This window comes from Papio anubis, chromosome 17 (genome assembly GCF_008728515.1).
Source record: "Papio anubis isolate 15944 chromosome 17, Panubis1.0, whole genome shotgun sequence".
Classification (NCBI taxonomy): domain Eukaryota; kingdom Metazoa; phylum Chordata; class Mammalia; order Primates; family Cercopithecidae; genus Papio; species Papio anubis.
This window is the reverse complement of record NC_044992.1, coordinates 27,761,283-27,775,582: the sequence shown is the minus strand read 5'-3', so window position 1 is coordinate 27,775,582 and position 14,300 is coordinate 27,761,283. Positions and strand designations below refer to the sequence as shown.

Here is a 14,300-nt window from a genome sequence, read left to right as displayed (position 1 = left end):
TTTTGGGTGCCAAGTTACTTGAGTTTTAAAATAACGTATTTTTTGTTTCTGTTGTTTTTTGTTTTGAGATAGAGTCTCCTTCTGTCGCCTGGGCTGAAGTGCAGAGGCGCAATCTCGGCTCTGCAACCTCCGTCTCCTGGGTTCAAGCAATTCTCCTGCCCCAGCCTCCCTTGTATTTGGGGTTAGAGGTGTATGCCACCATGCCTGGCTAATTTTAAAATAATGTATTGAAGAAACTTAATCAGAAAGTCACAGTTATTATTTCTTCCATAGCCTCATATTCTCATAATTTTCAGATAACCTCATAAAACCTCCGGTGCCTGAAACCACTAGTTCAAATAAGTACCTTTTTAAGCTCTAAAATGTAATCCTCAACTTTTCCAGTTTAAAAGGAGGAACTAGGCTGGAGTGTGGCCATAATTTGGGGAAGTTGGTTAAAACTGTATCAGAATCCCAAAGAGGGGAATGATAAGCTGCAGCAGCTCTGCTCACTTGCTCAATGGTGTTTCTCTTAGTCAAGTTGGGAGTTCCATGCCTTTGGCCTTCAGTCTGCTCTTCATATAGTTCGTATCTGTCTCCTGGGTATAGTACTGTCTGGATTTCCTCCCTCCCTCCCTCCCTCCCTCCCTTCCTTCCTCCCTTCCTTCCTTCTTTCCTTCCTTCCTTGACTGCAAACTCTGCCTCCTGGGTTCAAACGATTCTCCTGCCTCAGCCTCCCAAGTAGCTGGGATTACAGGCATGTGCCACCACACCCAGCTAATTTTGTATTTTTAGTAGAGGTGGGGATTTCTCCATGTTGGTCAGACTGGTCTTGAACTCCTGACCTCAGGTGATCCGCCCACCTCGGCCTCCCAAAGTGCTGCAATTATAGGTGTGAACCACCGTGCCCAGCCCTCTTTTTTATTTAAAGTTCACAAATATAGAACAGATCAGGACCTTTTCTAATCATTTTTTTTTCTGAAGGAGGTTCCATGTTTGTCCGTACCTTGAGAGTTGTTTCATACTAGAATTTGTAACTTATCATCAACTGCAGAAATATTTTTTTAAAGTGTGGTTGAAGAGATAATGGTTGTCAGCTTCTGTAAAGATGTGTTTATCATTTGGAAAGGACTAATTAACATGTACTATAAGGAAACTTCTTTAAACAAAGCCGTTTTCTGAAAGGAAAACACTGAAGGGGAGGAAATAAAACAGGAAACATTTTATAATACCTTATAAAAGCTCAGCATGGCTATCCTACTGGAATAATGTAATTAAGGAGAATTAAGTGAGTTGGATAAATAACTTTTTAAAACTAGCCCCTTGAAAAGGAATAGTATTAAGTAGTATAGTTTTTAAACCCAAATTCTGTCTGCACGTACATTTTAATTAACCTAACATTATTGAATGACAAGCTGAGTTGGCAGCTACATCCAGAGTTCATGCCGTGTGAGACCTACCTCAAATGCCCTGCCAAGAAATAGCTGATAGTCGTGGGGAACTGTCATACATTTTAAGCAGGAAACAGAAGGATCTAATAGGAACTTTAGTTTCTCTCTTGTCAAATTAAAGCACACAGAAAGGAAGGACTTTGTCTTTTTTTTTTTTTTTTTTTTTTATGACACCAATGTCAATTCTAGCCTGTCAGGGCAAATTCAATAATTAATAGCTGATGATGAGCCAGTTATTCTAGAATTAATTTTTTTTAAATAAGCAGGCTAATAAATGAGAATTGACATAAATTTAGGGATTTCTCTTTTCAGAGCAAGTATTAAGGTGATTTTCATAGACTTCTATATTCGCTATGCATCCAGTAGGTGTGATGGTGGATGATTTGGCTTTAGCATAGAGAATGTGGCAGCTGATTAAAAAAAAAATTCCAGTATGTCTATCTTAATGAGAGAACTTGAGTTGTCTAAAGAAATAGAGAGGTCAGAGGAGGCCTAGTGGGAAAAAAGAACAATGAGCCTGGTTAGAACTGACAAAAATTCACCCTAATGATTTGACTGGCTAATGATGACTGGGCAAGTTCCCTGAGTCCACTGACCCAGATGTTCTAATTTGTAAATGCAAAGTGACTTCTTTATCAGCCTCCTGGGGAAATCTTCAGAGCTGTGAACCTGCTATGTTCAGTAATCTTGCTGACCCCAGCCCCAGCCTGTTCTCAGATGGAATTTTAGAAACTGGCCACTGGAACTTTTTGGGTAAGGGCTCTGGAGGTGGCCAAATTACCAGCAGTGGGGGAATGAGGTTTACCTGCCCCCAGTAATCAGCACTTGATTTAAAACAATCAGTGGGGTGCCTCTTCTTTCCTAGGTTGCAGTTGATTGCGGTTGGTTCAGGCTGAGTTGTTTGGGAAATACAAGTTTTGCCCAGCATGAGTCAGCACTGTCCTGAGTCAACTCCCTGCTCTGTTGCAATCTTGCTTACCAAAGATACATCCCCAGGCGGCACCATTCACTTCGCATGAAAGCCACTGCTCTTGGTTCCTGCGATGATCTCATCTGAACATGGCTCCAACGACCTCAGCCACAGGAACTAGAGACAGCTTGCTTTCTCTCGTGGCAATGTTTTGAAACTGGCAAAATCGGGTAGCCTCAGACTGTTTTCTTAAATTTCATTAGCTAGATGAAGCTGCATTAGAAACTGGGAAAATCCTGTCTTCAGAAGTGAGTCAGGTTTTTTTTTTTTTGAGACAGAGTTTCACTCTTGTTGCCTAGGCTGGAGTGCAATGGCGCGATCTCAGCTCACTGCAACCTCCACCTCCTGGGTTGTGATTCTCCTGCCTTGGCCTCCCAAGTAGCTGGGATTATAGGTGTGTGCCACCATGCCCAGCTAATTTTGTATTTTTAGTAGAGACGGGCTTTCGCCGTGTTGGTCAGGCTGGTCTCGAACTCCGGAGCTCAGGTGACCCACCCTCCTCAGCCTCCCAAAGTGCTGGAATTACAGGCGTGAGCCACTGCGCCCGGCCAGAAGTTTTCTTTCATTTGGATTCTGGATGTGGCGTTAGGTCCAATTAAACCACTGATTATATAAATCTTAGAAAAGTAAAACGTTAGGTTTACAGCTTTATCCATCGTTTGCTCTTGTATTTTGTTTTTTTTTTGTGTCTTATGAGAAACACTTTAGTCAAACTAAGCCATTGTTAAAGGAAAAGAAGCGAAGGCATTTGGTTGCCTTCCTAATAACTAAATAGGAGTTGTAGAGAACACTGTCTTACCAGTGAGTTTGTTCCTGTATTCCTTTCTGAATTAATAGGAAGAACCTCCTCATTTCTAATTCTACCAGGCTGCTACCCTGTCTCCTTCCTGCTTTTCATCTCCAAACTTTTGAACCCTTCACCTAATCAGACTATGATATCTCTAGGTGGTCGTCACCTTCAAAATTACGTTTCTGCTCCTTATAATTCCAACAAATGCCCATGTTCTCTTTCACCTCAGACCGTAGCACATATACGCCTTCTTTTACACACCTTCCCCAAGCTTACTCTGGCCAGCTGGTTTCAGCCTAGAAGTCACCTCTTCCACAAAACCTCTTCTTACTTACCAGGGCTAGGTGAGTACTCAGGAGAACCTGGTATTTACTCCAATCATAGTATGTATTGAGAATCAGAGTCTGCTTTGTTAGAATTGTATCCATGGTACGTTGCACATAGTAGGTTCTCAGTAAGGGTAGAATGAGCAAGAGCCTGTACTGTACTTTCTCAACTCCGATCCTCTTATCGACTCTTGTTTTTTTTTTTCCCCGAGATGGAGTTTTGCTCTGTCGCCCAGGCTGCAGTGCAGTGGCATGATCTCAACTCACTGCAACCTCTGCTTCCCGGGTTCAAGTGATTCTCCTGCCTTAGCCTCCTGAGTAGCTGGGACTACAGTCATGTGGCACCACGCCCAGCTAATTTTTGTATTTTTAGTAGAGACAGGGTTTCACCATGTTGGCCAGGATGGACTTGATCTCTTGACCTCGTGATCCACCTGCCTTGGCCTCCCAAAGTGCTGGGATTACAGGCATGAGCCACTGTGCCCAGCCCTATTCATTCTTTTTAGTTTCACATCTTTAAATGTGCTAAACCCTGTTGATTTTATTGGAGTACTGTTTGATGTGTGGCTTTTCTTCATTCACACTGTCATTGCCTTAATTTACTAGAGGTCAAAACTGGACAATTAAAATCAGGCTGGGCATGGTGGCTCATACCTGTAATCACAGCACTTTGGGAGGCCGAGGTGGGTGAATAACCTGAGGTCAGGAGTTTGAGACCAGCCTGGCAAACATGGTGAAAACCCATCTCTACTAACAACAAAAAATTAGCTGGGCGTGGTGGCACCTGTAATCCCAGCTACTCAGGATAAAGGAAGCAGGAGGCTGAACCCAGACGGAGGTTGCAGGGAGTGAGGATCACACTGATTGTGGCCTCCAGCCTGGGCGCGAGACTCCAAATCAAAAAAAAAAAAAAAAAGAAAAGAAAAAAAGGAGAGAGAGTTTGAGACCATCCTGGCCAACATGTTGAAACCCTGTCTCTATTTAAAAAAAAAAAAAAGCATGCCAAGCATGGTGGCCAGTGCCTGTGGTACCAGCTACTTGGCAGGCTGAGGAAAGAGAATTGCTTGAACCCAGGAGGCGGAGGTGTCAGTGAGCCGAGATTGTGCTGCTGAACTCCAGCCAAGGCACAGGAGACTCCATCTCAAAATCTGTCAATCAGCCTAAGGGCTTAAAATTTTGTGTGTGAATACTTTTAGGCACCATCAGAGAGAGGGCCTGTACTCTTCAAACAGTACAGATACCACCATCTTCTGACATCTTACACACTGAAGACTTAGCATTTTGTCTGCATTGCCTCTAGGAATTTGAGTTTGTAACTACTAGTTCAGACCCTTATCAAATGGCCACTCCACCATAAGTCTTACCTTGCTCCTATCTTCTCCATATTATTGCCTAAGTTATCTTTTTTTTTTTTTTATTTTTTATTTTTGAGATGGAGTCTCGCCTGTCGCCCAGGCTGGAGGCAGTGGCTGATCTCAGCTCACTGCAGCCCGCCTCCCGGGTTTAATGCCATTCTCCTGCCTCAGCCTCCTGAGTAGCTGGGACTACAGACGCCCGCCACCGCCTGCTAGTTTTGTATTTTTTTAGTAGAGACGGGTTTCACTGTTAGCCAGGATGGTCTCTGATCTTTCTGACCTCGTGGATCCCACTGCCTCGCCTCCCAAAGTGCTGGGATTACAGGTTGGCTTGAGCCACGCTACCGCCCCTGTTATCTTTTAAAAGTCAACATCTAATCTTTTCATTTAAGGTGCCATTTGTTCTGTTTTCCACTTAGCTTGACTTCTAAAACCTTTCACAGTTGGATTCTTTCCTACATGTTGCTGTTAACCATCTTATCTCCCTCTCCCCTGGCCATTTCTCTCCTCTCCAGCTTCACTGAACTTCTCATTTTAACATTCCCTGGATATACCATGTCTTTTAGGACTCTGCCTTTTCCCAATGGACTCTCCCTTCTCCAGCTGGAAAGATACTCATCCCTCAGGACACTTAGTTCATATATGCCTCTTCTCTGACTTCTCTGTCTTTTCTGACAGACAGCACTGTCTGTCTCTTCCACTAGACTGTTGAGTTCCTTGACTCAACTTGGTATCCCTGGACTAGAGCTTGACACCATCAGAGAGAGTGGCTGACCTGGATCTCCAGGGTCAAACCGTTATTCTGTGCAATATTAGAAAATCCATAAGCTTTTTTGTTAGATGGCATGGTTTTTTATTCCTATTTGATGAACATGAGCCCATGGCTGCTTACTTTGTATGTTACCTGCAACCGTCAAGTAATCATTCAAAGTTAATTTGAAGATTTAAAGGGCTTGCTGAGATCTAGTCCGACAATATTACAACATTTTCATGGTGTTTTACAAAATTATTGCCCTCATATGGTTTTATTTGTGTTGGGTAGGCTTTATTTATTATCCCTATTTTACCAGTGATTATAAAGCTAGTCTGATACCAAAGCATACTTACTTTCAGGTAAGACTCAGAGAGAAAACATGGTTCTTACACTGCATTAAGCAACTGGTTTGTCTCTTAATGTAGTAGTTAAATATACTCTATCAGGTTCCACAGAAATGGTGCTTTTGCTCGATAGGCAAGTGCTAACGGTCTTGCCTTTTACAAGGCCACTTTATCATCAAGGTAGGAGGAGGAGGTGCTCAGAACCTGCCTGACCTATGGGAAGGCCCTGGTTGTGGTTAGAGACCTTGACTGAAATTAATGGTGCGCCCACTCCAACCTCTCAAGTTTTTCTATTATACTTCAAATATCTGGAAGTTGTGAAAACCTGCTGCCCTAGTGGAGCGTCAAACCAGGCTGGTGAGTGAAAGCAGTCATCCCAAAATGGAGTAAGCTGAGTGTTAAGAGCAGAAAACCTTTTATAGTTATAGTAAGTAAGTAACTTTGTAGATCACTTCACAATTTTTGGAGTGCTAAAATGCCATATTTGGGACTATGAGAAATTCCATTATAGAAAGATGAACCATTAGAGCTAGGAAATAATCTCTGTTAGATATTGGCATGTGACATTCAATTTTGGTCCCCTCATACTTGAGAGGATAATTAAAATGATTAAAAGGTTGAAAAATAGGTCTTATCATTTTAAGTTTAAAAAAGGGGGGAAAGATTTTAGCCTGGAGAAGAAAAAGCTAAGGGAGAGCTTGATTATCATCTTCGAATACAAGAATAGTTTTTGCCAGGGGGATTTTTATTAATTATTCTTCATGAACTTCAAAGATTTAAGAGGAAATGGTCTTAAATTGAAGGAGGAGCAATTTTGATGAGTACGAGAAAGAGTTTTTTGATCATCAAAGTGGGGAAATGTTTGAATGACTGCCCAAGAGAGTGTTGAATTTCTGACTGTTTCAGTTGTCTATTGTGTGACAAATTACCCAAAGACTTTTGGTGGCATAACATGACAACCATTTTATTGCCTATGATTTTGTGGTTAGTAATTCGGGAAAGGAGGACATATTTTTTTTGCCCCATATGATGCTGATTGAGCTGTAGGATCCAAGATGGCTGCACAGGTCTATACCTCTGGAGCTAGCTGTTGGCTGGGATATCCTGGTTCTCTGTGAGTTCTTTTTCTTGGTCTCTCATCACTCATAAACCTATATAGAATGGCCAGGCATGGTGGCTCATGCCTGTAATCTCAGCACTTTGGGAGGCCGAGGTGGGTGGATCACCTGAGGTCAGGAGTTCCAGACCAGCCTGACCAACATGGTGAAACCCCATCTCTACTGAAAATACAAAAATTTGCTAGGCGTGGTGGCGGGCACCTGTAATCCTACCTGCTTGGGAGGCTGAGGCAGGACAATCGCTTGAACCCGGGAGGCAGAGGTTGCAGTGAGCCAAGGTTGTGCCATTGCACTCCAACCTGGGCGACAGATTGAGACCATCTCAAAAAAAAAAAAAAAAAAAAAAAATTCTAGCTCGAGCTCCTTTTCATGGTGGCTGGGCCATAACAGAAGCTGCAGGATCTCTTAAGACCTAGGCCTGGCAGTCATACATCATCACTTTTGCCCAGATACAAGAGGAGGGGACATTGACTTCACCTCTAAAGGACAGAGGGTAAAAATCACATTGCAAAAGAGCTTGCAGTGTGGTTTGGATTATTACTACCAATTTTATTTTATTTTATTTTATTTTTTGAAACAGAGTCTCACTCTGTCGCCCAGGCTGGAGTGCAGTGGTGTGATCTCAGCTCACTGCAACCTCTGCCTCCCGGTTTCAAGTGAGTCTCTTGCCACAGCCTCATGAGTAGCTGGGATTACAGTTGCGTGCCACCACGCCTGGCTAACTTCTGTATTTTTATTAGATATGGGGTTTTACCATGTTGGTCAGGCTGGTCCTGAACTCCTGACCTCATGATCTGCCCACCTTGGCCTTCGAAAGTTCTGGGATTACAGGCGTGAGCCACCGCCCCTGGCCTACCACCAATTTTAGATACAGTTTACCACACTGACCATAGAGATTTTTCATGAGAGAATAATCAATACATGTTTATTAAATGGGTAGTTTGGGCATATGATTTACAAATTTGGCTGCATATAGAGTCATCTGGGAGCTTTTTACAAGCATAAGCTCCTAGGTACCAGACCAATGACTCAGTATCTCCTGGGGGTGTTGTGTTAGCACATAAGAGACACTCTATGTCCTTTCTTTCAGGTAGCTATCAGTAAAATGAGTGTGGTGCGGGGGACAGATAGGTATAATACGTAAGGCAAGATGGTATGTACGTTGAGATAGATCTTATCTCTCCTGCTTCTAGGACTTGTTTGAATCATTTGTCTAGTATGCTCTTCCTTGCAGTCTGCCTAGGGTAAATTATATTTCATTAAATCAGCCCATCATTAGAACAGTGTTTCTTGATGCCTCTCATTTTTTTCTCATGGTTTCTGGCATTTTTCCTTCATTGCTTTTAGTTTATAATTCAATATTTATATGATTGTTTGATATATAATAGACAAAAATATATCTGCTTTGCTTTCGAGTATCTAACATAGTGTCTGCCTCATAAAAGGCACTCAGTACTTGTTGAATAAGTGGTTGAATGCATGAATGAATGAAGTGATATTTGAATTTAGTTATTTTTATTTATTTATTTATTTTTGAGACGGAATCTGGCTCTGTCGCCCAGGCTGGAGTGCAGTGGCCGGATCTCAGCTCACTGCAAGCTCTGCCTCCCGGGTTCACGCCATTCTCCTGCTTCAGCCTCCCGAGTAGCTGGGACTACAGGCGCCCACCACCTCGCCCGGCTAGTTTTTTGTATTTTCTTAGTAGAGACAGGGTTTCACCGGGTTAGCCAGGAGGGTCTCGATCTCCTGACTTCGTGATCCGCCCGTCTCGGCCTCCCAAAGTGCTGGGATTACAGGCTTGAGCCACCGCGCCCGGCCGAATTTAGTTTTAAAGGTGATTGTAATTTTGGACAGGTGAAGCAAATGAAAGGGAAATTTATTGTTCTGAAGTGGAAACTGTGGGTCATATTGCTCATGTAATTTCAGAAAACTGGAGAAACTGATTTGGGAAAAGATGAAAGCTTGGTTTTTTATATCTAGTATGCTAAATTTGAGGTATGGAGGTTTAGCAGGCATTTAGAAATGAGACATTTCTATACTAAATTTGAGATATGGAGGTTTAGCAGGCATTTAGAAATCTGAAGGGTGAGACTGATTCCAGATACTCACTTTTGGGAGTTACCTGACTGAAGAATATGAAATCTGTTCCTTTCACAAATACCTGGTAAGCTCCTACTGTGTGCCAGACAGCTATGTTATAGGGAAGGTGAACTGCAGTCTGAGAAGGAGCCAGTCTTGTGAAAAGAGCTAAGGAGAATGTTTCGGCCAGAAAAGGAACCCCAAGTTTGTAGGCCCTGGGGCAATAAATAATTTATAATTTTTGAGGAATTGAAAGAAGGTGACTGAGGACAGAGCGAGGTGAGTGAAGAGGGAGAGCTGCATGAGGTAAAGTGGGAGAGGCAGGCAGAGCCCACATCACATGGGGACTTTGTGGGCTAGATAGTGAGTTTAGCCTTCACTCAAAAGTGTGGTGGTGCTGGGCATGGTGGCTCACATGTGTAATCCTAGCACTTTGGGTGGCTGAGGTAGGTGGATCACCTGAGGTCAGGAGTTCGAGAACAGCCTGGCCAACGTGATAAAATCCCGTCTCTACTAAAAATACAAAAAATTTTAGCCAGGCATGGTGGCTCATGCCTGTAATCCCAGCTACTCAGGAGGCTGAGGCAGGAGAATTGCTGGAATTCGGGAGGTGGATGTTGCAGTGAGCCGAGATTGCACCATTGTACTCCAGCCTGGGTAACAAGAGCGAAAACTCTGTCTCAAAAAAAAAAGGTGGTGGGACACCATTGAAGGCTTAAAACAGAAAGTGACAAGCAGAGATTCTTTTTCTAAATAAAAGGATACCCTGGCTACTCTGTAGAGAATAGAGAGTCACAAAAAAGGGACCAGTAAGGAAGTGTTTGTCTCCCTTCTTGAGAAGGATCATGGCAGATAGGGCAGGTTATGGCAGTCGACATAGAACGGGATACTTGCAGGATGCATTTAAAAAGTAGAACCAGGCTGGGCGTGGTGGCTCACGCCTGTAACCCCAGCATTTTGGGAGGCTGAAGCGGACAGATCACCTGAGGTTGGGAGTTCGAGACCAGCCTGACCAACACGGAGAAACCCTGTCTCTACTAAAAATACAAAATTAGCTGGGTGTGGTGGTACATGCCTGTAATCCCAGCTACTGGGGAGGCTGAGGCAGGAGAATCACTTGAACCTGGAAGGCGAAGGTTGTGGTGAGCCGAGATCGTGCCACTGCACTCCAGCCTGGGCAACAGGCAAAACTTCGTCTCAAAAAAAAAGAAAAAAAAAGTGGAAGTAAAATTCACTAGAGAAGGAAAGGAAGAGGGAAGAGTAAGGAGTACAGAGCCCTGGGGCCTATGTAGGGGGCACAAGGAGGAACCAGGGAAGGAAAATAAGGGAGCAAGAGTGGTCATTGATGTCAAAGGTGAGTCAAGCTACTGCGCCTGCAGTGGGAGCCAATGTGGGAAAAGGAGCCTATAAGGAGAATTCAAGTGTATTGGGAGTAAGTGTGCTGCCTGATGTGTGGTAAGTCAATACCCAAGACATGGGGGTGGGGTTTAATTGTAGGGCTGCAGAATGAGGAGATGAGAGAGAACTGCAAATACATCCCCCTGAGGAGTTTGGAGCTAGGGTTTTTAAGGATTTTGGAGTGGGCTGGAGTGTGGTGATTGTTGGTTGACCAGAGAGAGAAAGGTGACGTAATGGGACCAGGAGATGAAAAAACTGTATTATGCTGATTTCGTTTCTCTCTGAGGGTCTTCAAACTGGTTGACATAAGCTGTTTTACCAGAATTCGGGATCTGAAAAATATGTCAAGCAATTCTTAAAAAAAAGCCTTATGCTTCTAAGGTCGGAGATCCTATCTTTAGAAACAGTAGGGATGCAAATGGTCAGTATCTAGTGCCGTGTGACTTAACCATTACAAGGAAATGCGTCAAAGTCCAGCCTGATTAATGTGTTTTTTGATTTGTTTTGTTTTGCTTTGAGATGGAGTTTTGCTCTGTGGCCCAGGCTGGAGGGCAATGGCATGATCTTGGCTCACTGCAACTTCCGCCTCCCGGGTTCAAGTGATTCTCCTGCCTCAGCCTCCTGAGTAGCTGGGACTACAGGTGTGTGCCACCACACTCAGCTAATTTTGTATTTTTAGTAGAGATGGGTTTTTATCGTTTTGGCCAGGCTGGTCTTGAACTCCTGACCTCAGGTGATCCACCCACCTCAGCCTCCCAAAGTGCTGGGATTACAGGTGAGCCACTGCACCTGACCTAATGCTTAATTAAAGTTATATTTCTGTCCATAATTCTTGGTAACCCTCTGAGGACAGCTTCATAAGGAAGAATATGGGTAGGTTGTGGGTGTATGGGGCTGCAGGGAGATCATGAAGGTTGAGGATGTAGGAAAGAGCCACACATTTATCCATTAGAAGATCATTGGTGACCATGGAGAAAGGGCTTTCTGCAGAATGAAATTGAGTTTATGAATGAGTATGTGATGGAGAAGTGAAGGCAGAGTACCAGCTACTTTCTTAGGGAAGTTGGGAATTGAAGAAAAAGGAAGATCACAAAGAGTTTGCCTTGTACAAACTTCCATAGAGGAGCATGTGTGTAAAGGCAAGATTTTAAAAGCTGTTGTATCGGTATTTACTAAGCACCTACTCTAAGCCGGTCACTGTTCTAGTGTTAAGGGTTTGTGTGAATGACCTCATTTAGGTACTTCATTTTACAGATGAGAAAAATGATGCTTAGGGAATTAATCACCTTGACAGGTCACACAGAAAGAAGACTATGAGTTCTGTCTGACCCAGGCCCCATGCTCCTAAACCTTGCATGACGCTGTTTTTTTGGAAAGTCCTATCAGGACATCAGCTAGAGATAAATGAAAGGTTTTTAGAGTCCAGTGATGGCTTAGCTCCAGCTGTATGAATTTGTTAGCAACCCAGTTAAATAAAGTCTTCTTATTTTTCTATAATAATCTGGCAGTTTAGGAATGGAGAGGTGGGGGAGGGGAAGGAAGGGGGGAAGAAAAGGATAGAATAAGAGTTCGGTAAATTAGAAAGGGGATTATTTTGTTGTTCATAAGTGTAATGATTGGATTTTCATGCACATGTATGAGATGTGCCTCCCTCAAGCTTTGTTACTACAAAGTCAGTGCATTACCCATCTGATGTGGGAAAAATAAATCAGAAAGAGGCCTCAGCTTGTGGGAATGGTGGAATGCAGTGGCTTGTGTTGTTAAGCAAAATTGTGTTTTACAGTAAATATTTATTGTGGTTCTTTTGATGCAAGTTATATTGGGATATGGAGGAAAATGCAAAAATGGATAAGATGGGATATTGGACCTCTATACGGTTAGAGAGGAAGGTAAAGTGCTTCACTATAGTGCGTGATTGAAGGGTATGAGAGGAAGGTGGAGGAGAAGTATGGGAAAGTATTATACAAGTTAGGTAGGGCTGGCCAGGGTGATGCCAATCTAGCTTCTCAGGATGACCCCTCAGGATTTTGGTCACTGTGTCATCAGTCTAGTCTTGGGTCAGAAAATGTATTTTGTTGAGAACCTGGAAATAATTAGTCTTGAAGACAGGATTGTATTCAGACTTGAGTGATTGAGCTCAGAATGGAATGCCAATTTATTATTTTAGAATGAAGGATTCCTTTTCTGTTAAGAGGATTCTGGAATTTGTTAGGATAATTACTTTTCAGTATCAAGAGATCTGGCAATCAAATTTAATAATATCAAGCTTGCTTGGTGAGCATGGATTTATAAGATAGAATGGCTTTTAGGGCAGAATACAGTTACAAAAAAGATTATTGATTGTCTCCCATAATACCTGGTATTGTATTAAGTACTTTGCATACAGTAGGGCATTTTATTCTCCCGGTGATCCTCCTGCAAAGTAGCCACAATTATCTTCAATTTACAAATGAGGAAACCAAGACTCTCTTTAAGCTGATAAGATGCTGAACTGAGATTTGAACCAAGTCCCTCTGCCTCTAAGAGCCCATACCCCTATGTGCTACTTTATATGCTGTTCCCATCTAAGCTTCATGAAATAACCACCTTGTTCCACTGCGGAGATGTTGTGTCACCTCCCTCTAGTATTTCTCGGCCTTGCGCAGTTCTGGAGTCAAAATGCCACTCCTTGTTTTTTCTAGATTTTTCCAGATTTCTTTGCTAATCTTTCTTAGATGTGGTCACATTCTTTGTTTAAATACCTGTGTATTCATATAGTCATCCAAGCCTTTTTGTTCTCTTCTTGCTTTTGGTTTGGAAGATATTCTCTCTTTGGAGGAACTTTACATATCTGTTCTCACTGATTTTGTGTTGATTTTATTATCTTAATTTTATGGGTTAAGTTTTTGAGTTTCCTCTGGCTCCTAGTCTATCAACTCCTCCCTGTCCCCTTCCTCTTCCACTAGACTTAAATTCAGATACTAAAGCTAGTTTCTGAATACTCAGTCTGGCTCCAGTCCAGCTATCCAATTTAGACATGGCTCTCTGGATCACTAGCTATTGCCAGTTACTCACTGCTCCTGTATGTCCTTGATTTCCTACTTGAGTATCCTTGTTTCTGTTGTGCTTTTGGCTTGGAATGGCATTCTTCTCATGAAGGCTCCCTAGTCTGATCGCTCACTGGGAGTAATCACTTCTTCCTGAGTCTCATAGCAGAGAATTCTCTTTTATGTCTCATTTGTGGCACATTACACTTTCTGCCATCTATTATAGTTGTTTGTGTATGTACCTATCTCCTACTAGACCATGGCCTCACTGAGCAGATCTGTCTGGTTGACCTTTGTCTTTCCCCTAGTGTCTAGTTCAGTTCCTTCACATAGTGGGCATTCGATATCTATTGGGTGAATGAATGAATAACTGAACAGAATTTCAGATTTTTAAGTTTCTGGTCATGGTTTATAGATTCCCTCCCTTTTTGCTTTTCTTCTTCCTTTCACATTTCCTTTTCTTTCTTTTCTATTAACCTGTGTTTTCCCTTGCACTGACTCACTGAACTTCTCTTTACCACTCCTTTTTTTTTTACCCAGATTTTGCCTCATTCTTTCCCCATTAGCAGTTACTGTGTGGGTGTGCCATATGCTGCTGGTCGGATTTTCTCCATCCTTTTGTGGCTCGAGTTCCTTCATGAATCGGATGAGCAGCATAAGAATTGACTGGTGATTACATTAAGATCTTAATAAAAGACCTTGTATAAAGA

General features: G+C 42.7%; 1 protein-coding gene and 1 non-coding gene across 6 annotated transcripts in view; both read left to right on the top strand.

The window, feature by feature from the left end:
• The window catches only part of RFFL (ring finger and FYVE like domain containing E3 ubiquitin protein ligase), an 81,045-nt gene that overhangs the window by 25,176 nt on the left and 41,569 nt on the right, over positions 1-14,300 (top strand). The window lies entirely within an intron of this gene.
• On the top strand, positions 12,153-12,259 carry LOC116271164. Its single transcript, XR_004179599.1, has one exon. It is a non-coding gene; the product is annotated as a small nucleolar RNA U13 (small nucleolar RNA).